The sequence below is a fragment of the Pleurodeles waltl genome, chromosome 11 (assembly GCF_031143425.1).
Source record: "Pleurodeles waltl isolate 20211129_DDA chromosome 11, aPleWal1.hap1.20221129, whole genome shotgun sequence".
Lineage (NCBI taxonomy): Eukaryota > Metazoa > Chordata > Amphibia > Caudata > Salamandridae > Pleurodeles > Pleurodeles waltl.
Window position 1 is genome coordinate 286,611,047 of NC_090450.1, and position 17,563 is coordinate 286,628,609.

The following is a 17,563-nucleotide window of genomic DNA, read 5'->3' on the forward strand; positions in this document are numbered from 1 at the left end:
CCCACTTGGAGATGTTGGATGCAGGCAAGTTGCAGTGCTGGATTCATCCAACAAGCCTTGGTTCAAGCAATGTCGCGTATTTCATCAAAATGGCGCTGTCTGGACCCAGGAGGGACCTGGGGGCCTCAACTTGGACTGAGGAGGCAGAGGGGGCTCCCAACACTGGAGGGAACTCACAGATGGGCAGGCAGCACCCATGGAGGTACCAGGACAAGGGGACAAAGAAGGTGCAAATTGCGGTTGTTGCAGCACTACAAAAGATGGTCCCATGCCTCCGAAGAACAACTCAGCGAGTTGAACTTCGCAGGATAGAGTGCTGGGAACCTGGGCCAGGCTGTGCACGAAGGATTCTTACAAATAGTGCACAGAGGCCTCAGGAGGTGAAGATGATGTGGTGCACAGGGGTACTGTCGCAAAGGGGGAAGGCAAGCTCTTACATCCTCCTAATTTGGACAGCTGGACATTAGAACAGCCTGTGCCAAAGGGGTCCACCACCTGTGAGGGGGATTGACTACCTAACCAGGTATGCGCCTATTAGGAGGGGTCTCTGACATCACCTGCTGGCCCTGGCCACTCAGAGATCTCCAGAGTGTCCCCACACCTTGGAAAACAAGAGGGCTAATGCCAGGGACACACTGGAGGAACTCTGGGCACCACCCCTGGGGTGGTGATGGACAGGGGAGTGGTTACTTCCCTTTCCTATGTCCAGTATCGCGCCAGAGCAGGGACTGGGGATCCTGAACAGGTGGAGACTGACTTATGCAAGGAGGGCACCATCTGTTCCCTTCAAAGCATTTCCAGAGACTCTGGGAGGCTACTGCTCCCAAGCCTGTAACACCTATTTCCAAAGGAAGAAATTGTACCACCCTCCTCCCAAAGGAAATGCTTTGTTCTGCCTCGCTGGGACTGAGCTGCTCAGACCCCAGGTGGGCAGAACCCTGTCTGTGAGGTGGCAGCAGCTGTAGCTGCAGTGCAGGCCTCGGAGAGCTAGTTTGGCAGTACTGGGGGCCCATGGTGGAGCCCCCAGGATGCATGGGATTGCCCCCCCAATACCAGATTTGGAATGGGGGGACAATTCCATGATCTTAGACACCTTACATGGCCATATTCGGAGTTACCATTGTGAAGCTACTTTTAGGTATTGACCTATATGTAGTGCACGCGTGTAACAGTGTCCCCGCACTCACGAAGTCCGGGGATTCGGCCCTGGACCGCATGGGGGCACCTTTGCTAGTGCAGGGGTGCCCTCACACTTAGTAACTTTTCACCTAGCCTTCAGTAAATGAAGGTTAAACATAAAGGTGACTTATAAGTTACTTAAGTGCAGTGAAAACGGCTGTGAAATAGTGTGTGCACTATTTCATGCAGGCTGCATTGGCAGTCCAGTGAAAATGGTTTCTCTAAGGTACTTAAGGGTGGTAAAAGAAATGCTGCAGCCTATAACGATCTCCTGGAACCCCAATGCCCTGGGTACTTAGGTACCATATACTAGGGGCTTATAAGAGGGGTCCAGTGTGCCCACTGGAATTGGTAAATTAAGTGACTACACTATAGTGACTAATTTGGAAGCAGAGAGAGCATAAGCACTGAAGTTCATGTTAGCAGAACTTCAGTGACACAGTTAAGCACTACTGACAACACATACATTAGGCCACAAACTATGTGCACTGGGGTCCTGGCTAGCAGGATCCCAGTGAGACAGGCAAAACACACTGACAAATAGGGTTTTAACTATGAGCACTGGCGTTCTGGCTAGCAGGATCCCAGTGAGTTAAAACAGTAAAACGCAGAGTAAAAACACACTGACGCACACTCACAAACAGGCCAAAAGTGGGGGTAACCTGTAGGAAAGTACCATCTTTCTTGGCATGTTGCTCCCATTTTTACCTGTATGTCAGTAAATAAAACCCCAAACACTACAGTAAATACACCTTTAATAATATGTTTTGATGCTTCACTTTGTAGTAATAAAGTTAAGGCACACAGAATATAGGATGTTGATTACATTTTTATATCACTTCTGTAACGTGTAGTGGTGAAGCCACAATTATGCTACTTCACGTGGGATTATGGAACATCTGCAACCAGATGAATGGAACCTGTGTCTTAATAACACTTCAGTACAGTGTTTAAACTCTACTGAGTAGGGGTGGGTAGAAGGAACAGGTGGGAAGTTGATAATTGGATGATTAAAAAAAAGCTCTATAAAGCGGTCAGCCCTGGCTGCTTCATAGCATTTTTATTCCTTCTTGGAGGAGAAACAGAGACGAGTGGTGGTTCAGGGGTATGGGGTTTGACAGGTCCAGGAGAGTTTGAGGGACAGGAGAATAAATGCAGGGGGTGGTGTTAAAAAGTAGGGGCTGGAAGTCTTATATGAGGGGAGAAGAAACGGAATGAGAAGAAACAGGGAGGGGATAAGTTAAAAAAAAGAGCTACGATGCTGCCATAGCTGACCCGGTCATAGTGCACAAATAGTGCCTAAATTACTGCAAGAGCTGCGGAGGGCCACTAATCAAACCTCATTCATCTGTACTTGGTCCGTGCGTCACAAAAAAAACTGGTTCATGCACCACTGAAAGAAGAGGAAATGACACATGCCAAGCGCAACTCAATCAAAAGGCAGTAAAGAAGAGTGACAGTGTTGTTAACGAATGGTAGCAATAGTGGGTTCCACGCCCATTACTAAACACCACAGACTTGAAAGCACGAGTGATTGTGCTAGCACATGCTCATGCGGGCAAGACCTAAAAAGGTGTTCTCTTTTTGCCCATTTCTATTAAGATTTTTCTGTTTATGTAAAGTTGTTAGAAACGTTTGTGATCCTTGGTGTTTTTTCCTCTTGTTCCGTTGCTCTTTGGCCATCCACAGCACCTTATTTGAATGAAACTTCCAATCTCAATCAAAGCTTAAGGCTTGATGTTGTGATCTGCTGTGGGAGATAAAAACCTCCTCCTCACAATGGACCTAATATGTGGCTTGCTCAGACTAACTGTTTCCTGAAGCCTGTTGATTCTGCACCAGTAGCTAAATGGACTCAGGCAGGGCCTCGTTTATCGTAATTACCTACCCTGCATATGCCCCTACTCTCACTTACCACTTTTCCAAAGCGAGGATTATTCCTCATGGAAAAGGGAATGCATTACAGAAGTTAAAAAGAAAAGAAAAGCAGGATCTTCGTGGTTATTCCCCATTCAGGAGGGATCAGCTTGTCATTGCACAGTACTGGTGGTGTTTCCATATGCTATCCTTGATCAAAGTTCGAGTTTGCAACCTAACAACACTGTGTAACTTGTATGTGTTGGTTGTGCAACTGCTCCCCCACCATCCGACACTGTTAGTAATGGAGATTAACAATTGCTTTAAGAAGGTGCCGAGGTCACACCTTTCTTTGAGGAGGAATGACTGCAAGTAAAAAGAGAGCTAACAAAGCTTTGTGAGCAAATGTACTCAGTAGAAATCTAACTTGGCACATGAGCGCAAGATGTACAAGTAGAGCAGGGCTTTCTTAAGCTCATGTTCAGGGCTCAGCAGTTGTTTCTTTTAGTGCCCGCTGCAGACACGGATTCTGACTGACTGAATTGCCCTCTATGAGGTAAGCCGAAATCAAAATTGTTTCTTAATTTGCCTTTATTTCACATTAAACGAAAGCATATAAAAAAAAACTGCATGGGTGATAGACAATTTTGCACTGGTTGTATGCAATATTGCAGTGGTGTCTAGAAATTATGTGGTGGCATTATCCCCGATTGACCAGTACGAAAATGCACATTTTTACTAACTGACTAGTATTTTTGAGCAGCTGATTGGTGCAAATGTTGGTTCAAGACAGGGAGCAAAATTACCTTTCAAAAGTGCAGAATGACCTGCACCAGTAGAAAATTGCCCAGCAGTAATGCAATTTATACCTTCTGCCATATGAACTCTGTTTACATCAACTTGCTGTGCCTCCTTTTCTCTTTTTACATTTATTATTGATTTTCTCCCCAGTGTCCTTCAGCCAAACTACTTTCAAAAGCCAACTTCTTTGGTACTATTTCTACCGAATCCTTCCCACTAAGCTTTCTCTTTCAGCCTCAGTTTGGTTCCCTACACAGCTCCGTTACTTTGCCGCTGTTTTTTTCATTATATCTCTCAGTGCCAATCGCATTTCTCAAATTCTGCCCAGGGCCACACCAGCCAGGAGCGCCAGATTGCTCACACAAGCTGGAAATCTATTAATTAGGGAAGAGAGTGACAATATGTTGCTTTATCTAAAATGTCAATTATCCTTGGTTTTAGTTCCTTTGGCACCTAGGTATCGCTCCGAGGGTTGACAGCCATCATTCTAAGAAACCTCCTAGTTTTCCATGTATTCTTTCTGAACCCCAAATAATTTTCTCTGTACCGCTTACTTCCACTTGAGCCACATACATCTCCTTCTCCACTCTTTTCTTTTTTCTGTAATTCTCGTCTTCCTTCTGTTGGGCACCTATTTCGGTCTGTCAATTTCATTCACAGGCTCTCTCCTGAAGTAGGTTGTCTTATTGTCTCGCTTCTCCACATCTGTTTCTAGAAGGTTTATTCCTGTTGACATGCTTTTCGATACAATGGTTTTTCTCTTTTCCTTTTTAGTGATTTTCTTTGCTTAGCTTTGCCTTTTCCTTTCTGTGCATCTTATGAATCTCTCATTTTTTTCGCTTTATCTCTTCGGCTTCATGAACCTAGCTGATCTTCCTCCCTTGCTTTTCTGTGTCTACTACTACATTTCTCCCAGACTTTTTGCACTGCATGCCTTTGTTGCTTTGCTCAGATTCCTTGGTTCCTCTTTTTTATTTCTTCTATTTGTTTATTTTGACACTTATTTTTATTAATCATGCATACACAGTCATAATGTAACAGCTCTCACAGATGTAACATACCATATACGTTTTTTAAAAATCTGGTTCATAAAATACATATTGAGGAAGAAAAAAATAAACGACTTCGCCCCCACAATGCAGTGTAACGCAAGGCACCGACTTGCACTGCCCTGTGTTACACCAGTTTTACCAAGCCACGCAGGGCCACGCAGGCTTGCCTTGTATGACGTAGTAAAGCTGAATCTAGGTTTTGCGTCGCCTTGCATGGCGCAAGGTCCACGCAAAACCTTGGTACATTTGGCCCTTGGAGTCTTGGATGTTCTTTTCCTTTGGGCTGTCCAGCGCATAGTCTCCCTGTTAGGTTTGTGCGTTATGACACAAATGTGATTTGATATAAAAATGTGATTTGATGTACAAATGTGATTTGGTTTACAGCTCATTAACGAAAGTGGTAATTATGTCGAATCGGCAATCATCTATCATCTATCCACATTTGCTATTTAAACTGCTACACGATTCGGTTTTACTGAACCGGACTAAAAATACAAGGAAAGAGTTTTTACATATTTACTTGTCGGCTATTTAACTGTCCACCGTGGAAGCTTTTCAGCTGACTTTACGCTAAATAGCAGAAATGTTTTACTATTTGGCCAACAGGTTGGTAAATAACAAATAAACTACTATTTAAATATCACAAACTCTACTATGCAACCTGGCAGGTGTCTTGGGAAGTTTATATGTAATTTGTCTCACCACTTGACAAATAGTAGAAACTCTCGGGGGCATATTTATCATTCAGTTGCGTCGCCCTTGCATCCCAATTACTAAACCTGATTTATCAAGGCACGCAAGTCCACCTTGCATGACATTGTATGGCTTGGTAAATCTAGAGTAACGCAACAGAGCGCAATTGCTGCTTTGTGGTACTCTGCCCCAGGGAGGCGTTCCAAGGGTGGAGCATGGGTGTTCCCACGTCTCCACTCATTGATTTTGACGCATTCCTAGATTTAGCAACACTGCTAAACCTAGGAATGTGTCCAATGCTACACCTTCTCAGGGGAGATGCAACAAGGAGAAACATCTTTATTTCTTCTCGTTGTTTCCTCTAAGTGTACTGCATTCTGCAGCAAACTTAGAAAGTGGAAAATGCCTCTGAGGATTGTGTTTGTGCAGGAAGGTGCACTTTCCTGCACAAAAATGATCCTGCCTACAACACAGGCACCCATGCATAACGGCGCAAGGATGCCTGCAATGGCGCTAGGCAGCCAAAAGGGCCCAGGGCAAGTTAAGGACAGAAATGCACCATATAATGTTAAATACTGTCCATTCCAGCCCTCTCCCTTTCAGGTAGCCAGCAAGGGGGATTTGTGCGCTCTGTGAAAGTTTGATAATTCTGCCCCTCTGTTTTTAAGCCAATGGCTCGGTAAATAGTGACATCTCTTTACTATTTATTGTGCCACCAGTTTAAAAGCACAGGGTTTTCACTATTTAGCCAGCAGAAAGCCAAATAGTGAGTTTCATTGTTCCTTGGTTGTTCCCCAAATAAATAGTAAAACTGCTCACGTATTCAACTGCCCACCTGGCTGAAAACAGAAGTGTATCTGGTATACCTTGCAACTTGCTGCATAGTAATGACTCTAGGATATTTCATCAGCTAATTAGCAAATGGACGATATTAATTAGGTGGGAAGTTAAATATCGATACTAATTGCTATTCTAAGGGGACTAACTTTGAAAATGCTTGTATTTCCCTAACCTCAAGAAATTGTTTCTTGAATGTTTTTTACTATCTGAATAAAAAGGTCCTTTATACACTAGCAGGCAGCCAGGTAAGGGAAGCCTTGCTCTCCCCTCCCACCTTGGTGGAGGATCACCCAGAATGTTATAACACCCCGCCTGCATGGCGCAAATATCACTTCCTTTAGAGCATCTTCTAATGTGGTGGGTGCACTGAAGGCAGGGTAATATGGGAAGTGCTATTTACTTTAGGCCTGCTCTGCATACAAAACAAAATCTCAAGCAGGATATGCCTTTACTACAACAAAAAAATGCCCTGGAGCTCAGATGTTTGTCTCTCAGTGCCAGTGGGCCATTGCGAGTTTTCCCTGTCTATGTCCACTATGCCTTGCTTGGAGGAATGTGTCAGAAAAAATGAGAGATAGTCACACTATCCTAAACAGGGTGGTCAACTGTCACTGTGGCTTAGCTGCCCAGTGGCAGAGGGGACGTCAGGTAAGAGATTTCCTAGGGCACAGATATCTGATGGTCAGTGGTCAGAAACACTGCAGTTCCCCAACCTCTTACTGAGATGGGATAATTGTGAGCTTGGCTAGGTGGGAGGAAAGATTCATGACAGTACTACCATTTCCCCAAAATCCAGATGGTCCCCTGAAGACAATCAGTGTTGGGGCAGTGTGAGTGCAGTATGTTCTTCATGGCAAGGGTCTGCCCGTGTGGCAAAGACCAGATGAGGACAATGTGGGTCATGGTGAAGTCCAACTTGGTCATTGTGGTGGATTCTTGGAGCAGAGGTTGGGGTTTTGATTTGGAGCAGAGGATGGGGGATTTTTGCCACACTTTGGGAAGCTTGAAAAGTTTAAGAAAAAAATTGCAAAGATGCAAGTTGCCTAACTACATAAACCACTACACATAACTGGACTAGAAATGCAACTAGATCCACAAGTAAGATATTTTATTATGCTGTATTATGAATTATTGGATAAGGGTCTTATAGATTCTGAAATAGAACCAGTTAGAGATCACTAAAACCTACATGTAAGCAGCTTACAATTACTACAGCTGGAATTGAATCATTTACAAACTACAAGATCTGGAATGGAATCAGTTACAGATTACAGAAATCTGGTTGTAATTGGGTAAACATCACTGGAGCAGGAATAGAATCAGTTAGAGATTTTTGCAGCTGTGGTGGATCCCTTATGCCATAACAGAATGAGTTGTTTATGACTGGAACCAACATTTAATTCATTACACTGAATGCTACAGACAGAAAGTAATTACTTATGTATAAATGGAGAGAGAATGCAATCAGTTATTTATTACTGATGGCAAAATGTAACCTACGTTAGATTTCTGAAATGAGGTTAGTAAATGTATTTGTTCTTTTTATGAGTTTACTCAGCTGAAGTTCAGTATTTGATTACCTCACGTGAAATATATCATTGAATTAATTGTTTTATACCAACCACATACTTCAGTGAGAGTTAGCCCCAACATCCTTTGCGTCTTTTTCTCAAATACCTTTTGCCTTCGCTTCTTTATTGTTGTTAAATTCGTTTTTGTTTGCAGTAGGAGTCTGTGCACTTTACCCCTGCTAGCCCATGCTGTAGTGCTTGTGGTCTCTCCTTAAAACCTGTTAATATTGGCTTGCACCTGATTTGCATAATTGATTTGCTCATAAGTCCCTAATAAATAGTACCCCATGTAGTCATGGCGTGTAAGTTAAATACTACTAGGAAACAGCAGCAGTCACTCACTAAAGTAGCACCTAGAAACAGGTCTCAGGCCTGCCACTGCAGCCTGTGGTGCAGGCTTAAGCTGCCATTCTGACCTGTCAAAATAAACCTTCTGCCAAGCCTTGACTTTCTTTTTTAAAACTTAGACATCACCACTAAGGTACGCCATAACCACACCTAAGGCAGTGTGCATAGCATTTGAAAAGTAGGACATATGATGTTAAGTTTTACATGTCCTAGCAGTGAAGAACTCCTAAAGTGATTTTCCTTTTCTGTAAGGCCTATCTGCCTCCTAGACTAACACTGGGTTACCTTATTGTATTGAATAATTGCTAACGTCAGATTGGGAGCGGATAGAGATTTGCTGTTTACATTCAAATTAATTGTAATTTAAAATCCACTTTAATAGTAAAGTCAGAATTTAGATCCTAATTTTGAAAATACACTTTTAGAAAGTTGGCATTTTCCTGCCCCAAAGTTTCTGAGGCATTTCTAGGAGTTTCCAGGTGAGAGTCCCTGTGAATGGTTACACCATCAAGAATGTTTATTGGGCCCCAACAGTGAACAATAGGACCTGGGTGTAGCTGATAGAGAGCCTTCAAAGCAGGAAGGCTGGGGAGAAGCTATACCTTGCCCTGATAACATTTGAAAGGACCTTGGTCACAGCACACACAAAAGAACATTACACCAGGCCTGGCGTTGCCTTTATCCCCCTAGACAAGTTGTAGGTAGGACTAGGGGAAGAACTGACAAAGAAACGGTTTTGGTGGTAGGTCTAGGAGTTCCCTTACACAAAGGCAGCCCAAGTATAAAAAGAGGACTACTTATCAGAACATGCCTGGACCTGTGGAAAATACCGAAAAAGGACTGCAGTGCTGCCAGAAGGACTGCTCTGCTGCTTGAAGGACTACCTTGCTGTCTGAAGAAAGAAGACTGGACTAGCCTCCCTTAATCCTAGGCTGCCCAGAGGGACTCCAAGGATCGGTTGACTGACCTCCTGTGTGAGCTACAGGGACACAACATGCTTCCAGAGATTTCCTGAAACTGTCTAGGTGACCAGAACCAACTGACCAGTCTGGACCTGCCAGCGCCCTGCTGCTGGCCTCTGCTGGAGTGAGTCCTTATCTTCAAGAGTCATGGGACCCTTGGCTGGCATCAGTGAGAGCTCCTTCACAAATGAAGGTGAAATTCCTGAAATCTAGGCTCCGCATCACTGAGAAGTGACCTCTGTGCCAAAGATCTGTCACCCATGACGACTACCAGTGCAAAGCTAAAGTGACACATGCTCTTCGAGCCAACAGTGACCCTCATTGACAACTGGCAACGCTCAACCTGCACTTTGCGCTCCTGCAATAACAGCTCGAGCAAACTCCAATGCAAAGTTCTAGCCATGACTAGCTGTTCATGCTACAGCTATGACCATTTGCAACATTCAACTTTCTCTTCAGGCCAAAAAGCCCCCCTTCTGTGGCCTCCTCCAACACAAACAGAACTCTTTGCTACACACATGATAAGGTAACTTTTCAATAATACTAACCTGGTTCCTCCATCGCGGTTGGCCAGAATGTTTGATTTTTTTCCAGTCCAGTGCCACCAAGCAAATGATCATGGTGTTTTCTGCATCTTGGTGCTATTTTCACTAAAAACTTTAAAATTCAACATCTCCGGTTTTACTGATTGGATTTTTGTCATTCTGTTATCATTTTATTTTTTAAAGTAGTGTACTTTATTTTTCTAAATTGGTTTGAGATTTTTCCTGTGTTGTGTTTTAGTGTTATTACTGTTTGCGAGCTGCATACATTCTTTACACATTGCCTCTATGTTAGGCTTGGCTCCTTTTGTGCCATGCTACCAGAGGGTTAAGCACAGTTTAATGTAGTGACTTTTGTGGTTCACCCTGACAAGGATTAGGATTGTTGCTTGAGGAAGGGTTCCACACCTCCCAACCAGTAAACCAGTTTCTTACATTGGTGTTAAGTGGTGGAATTGAGTATCTCTATTCGTGGAGCGCCACTCTGTGATTTGTGCAAAACTATAAATCCCATATAAATAATCTGACATCATAATCAAATTACTTTTTAACTCTCTTTGATTGGCCATATTTTTTCCTTTTTCCAAATTGAACTCCTGCCTCACATTTGTACACCTGTGACTGTTGCTTGAAATGAAGGAGTTGAAGTTCAGCACCTTTGATACCCTCAAGGTGGGAGAGTTCAAGAAGCTCTGCAAGGAAAAAGGATTGACCTTTGTGAAGTGAGCCATGAAGGTGGATTTTCAAATAGCCCACAGAGCCTTTGAAGAGATCCGAAGGGTGCAAGGTGCAACAGAGAAGGATGAGGGAGAGACAGAGGATGAGGAGCTGGCTATGGAGGATGAGGAAGGAAATGGCCTGGCCACAGGCCCTGAGCTACAGCTGGAAGAGGACAACTTGTCCACAGAAATGAGATCCATTGCCAAGCCAGGGAGCAGTATGTCCTTCCACAACCTGTCCCATGAGGAATTGGAGGACTGGAGAGCCTAGAGAAAGATCAAGCTCCAGGTTACAGAGCTAAAACTAGCTGCTGAGGAAACTAAAGCAGCTTCAGAAGATAAAATGCTGGTTTTGGAGGAGAAGAAGCTAGTCCTTGAGAAGGGAAATTTCTGCTGGCTAATGAAGTGAGTTAGAAAGAGCTGTACCTAAAAGCCAAACATCCTACAGGGTCCAGTAGTAATGGTGGCAGCAGCAGCTCAGTGTCCAGTGGAGACAGAAAGGTCCATATCCCTAAGGACCTGATGCCTGCTATGGTGTGGGGCATGATATTGAAGAGTGGTTTGTTGCATTAGAGATAGCCCTGCCCATGCATAGAGTCCCAGAAAAGGACTGATTGGCTAGTCTCTGGAAGCACATGCCAAATTTTGGGAGGGATACCTTAATGAGCTTAGATGTAGCTAATCCATTCCCATGAAGGCAGCTCTTATAACCAAATTTGGTCTCACCCATAAGAAGTATAGATTACAATTTAGGTATAGTGGGATGCAGCCTAACAAGTCTTGGGTGGATTTTGTTGGGTACTCTGGGAAGGGACTGAACAGTTGGGAAAAAGGGCATCATGTGAGTGATGTTGATGGGTGGTATAAATTGACTTTAACAGAACACATGCTGAGTAGTTGCTTTACAAAGTTGTACCAATATATGATCAAAACTAATCTCTTTGTACCCAAGGAGCTTACAAAGGAGACTGACCTCTGTGTCAGCCCCAGAGTGTCCAAGAAGGTACCTGGAGTGGGGGATCACCAAAATGGTGGGCAGGATGGTCACCAGAAGAAGGGGGGCAGAGACAGGGATACAACAAAAGAGTTCTCTTAAGGCCTCCTAAACCAGCCTCCTACTGGTGGGCAGACTCCAGGTATGGCACATGTAGTTCTCTGGGAAGAGGTTGTGCTAGTTAGTGATGGGAGTAGCGCAGAGGCTACCCTAGTGCCTCTGGGTAACAGAGAGATGGTACCAAAGACTCACATGGCTAACAGTACTTAAAAGTATAGGGCAGTGGGTCATCATCAATGAACAGACGGTGGAATATCTGAGAGATACAGGAGCCAGTATAATTACTGTTCTGTTAGGTGTCATCTGGTGTCCACAGAATAGGCAATTCCCAAAGTGTTCCAACCTGGTTTGACAGCTGACAACCAGGAGAGTCACTATCCTGTGGCTCTAGTTCCCTTAGAATGGGGGAGAGTCTCATGTTCCTTAAGGGTAGCTGTGAGTGCAGGCATGCATGTGGATTGTCTGCTTGTTAATGACATGGATCACACAATCTGGAAAGAGGCTGAGTGCTGGCCCCACTGGGATATATTAGGGTTGCCTGCCTGGGTGTGCCTGACAACATGGTCCATTGAAGTTTACAAAAAAGTCATGGATGGAATGCTTGAATTAATCTCAGCCACTAGTAATTACTTAGGCATAGCCCGGTCAATTGTTTTTTGCACACCACACCACCTCACTTTGGACCCAGCCGTATGCAAATCAGTCTTGACCCTGTTACAATGGGAACAGTCCAGCAACCATATGCAAATCAGTCTTGACCCTGCTCCAATGGGAACAGTCCATCCTGAACTGACAGCCCACATCCTCCCTGAAGTGAAACATAAACTACCCAGGACCGGGGCTCATCATCCAGGTATTGCTCAGTTGCAGTGGGAAAGTATGGATGGGACCCCCACCTGGGCATGTCTGTCCCACTTAGGGTGACACACTGAAGTATACAAAAAGTGTTGGATGCAATGATTGAATAAATCTTAACCACTGGTAGTTATCTGGGGCATTAAAAAAGGAAGGTTTAGGCCTGGCAAAAAGTTTATTTTGTCATGTTGAAATAGTGGTTTAAAATTGCACTACAGATAGCAGTGGAAGTTCTGAAACATGTTTTAAAGTGCTAGTTTAGTGAGTGGCACAATGAGTGCTGCAGACTCACTACTAATATTTAATTTACAGGCCCTGAGTACATGTAGTAATACTCACCACATCTACCCCTCCAGTGATCACTTAGCTTCTCAATCATTCCCTGGAGGCAGCATTTGTTCCTGCATTGCTGCAAAAGGGCTCAAATAATTCCCCTTTTATAAACACCTTCTGATCCGGAGTGCCACAAGACTCTTCCTTGAGGCCCACTCTGTTTAATATCTACATTGCCCCACTTGCCACTGTAATTGAATCTTACGGACCATTTTATATGCAGATGATACTAAATTGCTTCTCACTTTTGATCATTTGACCACTATAAAATCTTTTTTGCTACCTGTCTGAAGGATGTCTTCCATTGGATGCAGAAGAGGTTTCTACAATGCAATGCAGATAAAACAGGAATTCTTGTTTGGTAAACTAAGAGACCTCTGGATCAATATTAATTTGCCTTGAGACATTCCTTCTTTCCCCTCTCCGGCCATGACATCTAAAAATTTGGAAGCGAAAATCGATGAAAAACTGTTTATGGACATCCAGATTAGGTCAACAGCCAGGACCTGCTTTGGTCTGCTGCTTTCCAATAGAACAATCGAGACCGGCAGGATAGTAGTTAGTAGTTCATGCTTTGATCACATATAGGGCCTCATTATGACCCTGGCGGGCGGCGGAGGCCGCCCGCTAGGATGCCGCCCTCCAAAATACCGCGCCGCGGTCAAAAGACCGCGGCGGGTATTACGAGTTTTCCCCTGGGCTGGCGGGCGGTTGCTGAAAAACCGCCCGCCAGCCCAGGGGAAAACGACCTTCCCACGAGGATGCCGGCTCGTAATCGAGCCGGCGGAGTGGGAAGGTGCGACGGGTGCAGTGGCACCTGTCGCGTATTTCAGTGTCTGCAAGGCAGACACTGAGATACTTTGCGGGGCCCTCTTACGGGGGCCCCTGCCGTGCCCATGCCATTGGCATGGGCACGGCAGGGGCCCCCAGGGGCCCCGCGACCCCCCCTACCGCCATCCTGTTCATGGCGGCTTTCCCGCCATGAACAGGATGGCGGTAGGGGGGGTCAGAATCCTCATGGCTGCGGAGCGCGCTCCGCAGCCATGGAGGATTCAAACGAGCAGCGGAAAGTCAGCGGGAGACCGCTGACTTTCCGCTTCTGACCGCGGCTGAACCGCCGCGGTCAGAATGCTCGAATGACCCTCATAGTCTAGACTGCTTCAATTGGCTTTACATTGAGTTGCCTGACCATAAGATCAGACAGTCTAAAATGAACCTAAAACATTTTGTGCCTATTGAGAAGGTATTCAGTCTCCTCTGATCTGCAGTATGCAATGGTTACCCTTTAGGAAAAGGGTCTTGTTTAAGCCATATTTTTTATTGTTGGATTGTGCCTTCTACATTTAAGGCCAAAGCTACCTGATCAGGAGAACTCTCCATTGTACTCCATCAAGAGCTCTTTGATCGGTCACATCTTTGTTTGTGAGTATTTCTAAAGATCGTTTTGCTAGATTGAAAGGTCTCTCCTTTTTGGTGTTGATAGTTAAGGCACAGAATGAGCTTCCACTCTCTTTGCATTCTATTCAGTGTGAGGCTCATTTTAGAAAGGAACTAAAGATGTGTGTGTAGGAAAGTACCATCTTGCCTGGCATGTTACCCCCATATTTCACTGTATATATGTTGTTTTAGTCTATGTGTCACTGGGACCCTGCCAGGCAGGGCCCCAGTGCTCATAAGTGTGCCCTGTATGTGTTCCCTGTGTGATGACTAACTGTCTCACTGAGGCTCTGCTAACCAGAACCTCAGTGGTTATGCTCTCTCTGCTTTCCAAATTGTCACTAACAGGCTAGTGACCAATTTCACCAATTCACATTGGCATACTGGAACACCCTTGTAATTCCCTAGTATATGGTACTGAGGTACCCAGGGTATTGGGGTTCCAGGAGATCCCTATGGACTGCAGCATTTCTTTTGCCACCTATAGGGAGATCTGACTATTCTTACACAGGCCTGCCACTGCAGCCTGAGTGAAATAACGTCCACGTTATTTCACAGCCATTTACCACTGCACTTAAGTAACTTATAAGTCACCTATATGTCTAACCTTCACCTGGTGAAGGTTGGGTGCAAAGTTACATAGTGTGTGGGCACCCTGGCACTAGCCAAGGTGCCCCCACATCGTTCAGGGCAAATTCCCCGGACTTTGTGAGTGCAGGTTTTTAGCATATCCACATTTAGAAAAAATATATTTCTGAAATTTACATTTTTCTAAATGTGGATGTGCTAAAAATCTGGCATGGACCCGGCTCTCCAGGACTGACTTTGCAGAACCCTGGTCTAGGCCCTGTTGGTTTTGCTGTGAGAGCACAGGCCCTATGCCATGCGTCAAGGCATCTATTTGGACAATGAATTCTTTGGAGAGAACAGGGGCCTTGAGTATTGGTGCTGTACGCATGGCCTCCTTCAAGATGTTAACGGTGTTCTAGCACCCCTCTGTCCACATCACCTTTTGGGGCTCCTTCTTAAAAGCCAGCTCTATCGGGGACCACAAGGGTACCATAGTCCCTGACAAATTTCCTCTAGTATGCTGTGAGTCCTATGAAGGCTGTCACTACAGTCTGGGTCTTGGAGGATTCCAAAGACAGGATAGTCAGAATTTTGACCTGAAGGGGCTGCACCTTGCCTTCTCCAGCTTGACGTCCCAAGTAGGCCACCAATCCCTTCCCTTACTCTGGCACTCACTGGCCTTGATAGTCAGGCCTGCCTTCTGCAGGGTCTGAAGCACTTCCAGAAGGTGGAACAGGGTTTCCTTCCAACTAGAGCTGAAGACCGCATGGCCATCCAGTTAGGCGGCACTGAAAGCCTTCATCACAAGGAGGACCCTGTTGAACAACCTCTGGACGGTGGTAAGAATATTCTTTAATCCAAAGGGCATCCCTCTAAAATCAAAGGCCCTCATTATGACCCTGGCGATTGGTGATAAAATGGCGGTGATACCGCCAACAGGCTGGTGGTAACTACCGCCCATTGTACCACACTGACCACCAGGGCAGAAACAACAGTCACCACAGCAGTAGCTGCCTACAGCCAGTCGGAAGACAATGTATCGGCCACCATACTTTGATCCTGTAATCCGCCACCTTTTCCGGGGCGGTACCAATGCCATCAAAAGCCTGGCAGAAACAGTGCAGAAAAGTCAAAGGACTCACCATTGGAGACACAGGGAAGAACCACGCCGCTATGGAACCCGAACTGCAAGTTTTCCAGATGAGCTTCTACGTTATACTCTACCTGGAATACCAGAGCCGGCGAAGACAATGGCGGTGAGTATAGCCACCTAGCACACAATGGAGGGTGGGAGGAAAACGAGAGTGACACACACACGCACAACACACACCCGACACACACACACACACCATACACACAACCATATGCATTACAAAAATGATTTGATCACGAAAATCTGCAGAATAATGCGAAGGCAACAGGAATTTACGAAAATTATTGTAATAAGTCCAACAATAAATTCAACAATCTAATACACACATTAAACAGATCTGTACACATGTATAAAAAGGGACACTGCCCAGTCCATAGTTCACAGGGCCCACATGGCCACAGGGAAAAGTCCAAGGCCCCACTCGAATCCTGCCCCAATCCGGCGAGAACATTGCAGGGGCATCAGTTGGCAAATAGGCAGGCACCCCAGTGCAGGGAGGGCACCTCAGCCGGATGTGGAAACAAGCCCACTGGTTCTGGAGGGGGCAACATGCCCTGTGCTTTGTCCTGGGGAGTGCAAGGCCACAGTCTCTCGAGTGGTGACTTGCCCACTGGTTCTAGGGCGGGCAACATGCCCTGTGCTTGGTCCTGGGGAATGCAAGGCCACAGTCTCTTGAGTGGGTGACCTGCCCACTGGTTCTGGAGGGGGCAACATGCCCTGTGCTTTGTCCTGGGGAGTGCAAGATCACAGTCTCTCGAGTGGGTGACTTGCCCACTGGTTCTGGAGGGGACAACATGCCCTGTGCTTGGTCCTGGGGAGTGCAAGGCCACAGTCTCTCAAGTGGGTGACTTGCCCACTGGTTCTGGAGGTGGCAACATGCCCTGTGCTTTGTCCTGGGGAGTGCAAGGCCACAGTCTCTCGAGTGGGTGACATGCCCACTGGTTCTGGAGGGGGGAGCCCGCACAGTAGCCCCTGGAGGGTGGACTACATGGCGCCCGCCGGTGGTGGCGGCTGCACTGTGGTGGTGGTTGTGGGAGGCTTCAGCTCAGCCCCTGCACCCTCCGATGGTTGCACTGTGGTGGTGGTTGGGAGAGGCTCCTGCTCAGCCCCTGCACCCTCCAATGGCTGCACTGTGGTGGTGGTTGTGGGAGCTTCCGCCTCAGCCCCTGCACACTCCGATGGCTGCGCTGTGGTGGTGGTTGTGGGAGGCTCCTGCTCAGCCTTTGCACCCTCCAATGGCTGCACTGTGGTGGTCGGTGTGGGAGGCTCCTGCTCAGCCCGTGCACTCTCTGGTGGCTCCACAACCACGGCTGGCGGTGGGGGCTCTGTGACAGCTGCTCGTGCAGGCTCCTTCCCCTTCTCTGCAGCTGGTGCCGGCTCCTTCCCCATTTTTTAGCTGCGTTCAGGCTCCTTACCCTTTTTTGTAGCTGGTGCAGACTCCTTCCCTTTTTTGCATGCTGGTGCAGGCTCCTTCCCCTTCTTTGTGGCTGGTGCAGGCTTCTTACCTTTCAGTATTGTTGGCCTGGAATCCTTTCCCCCATGAGTAGGTGCTGCTACCATTAGGCCCGTAGACTGTTTGGCTGAGGTGCTTGGCTGG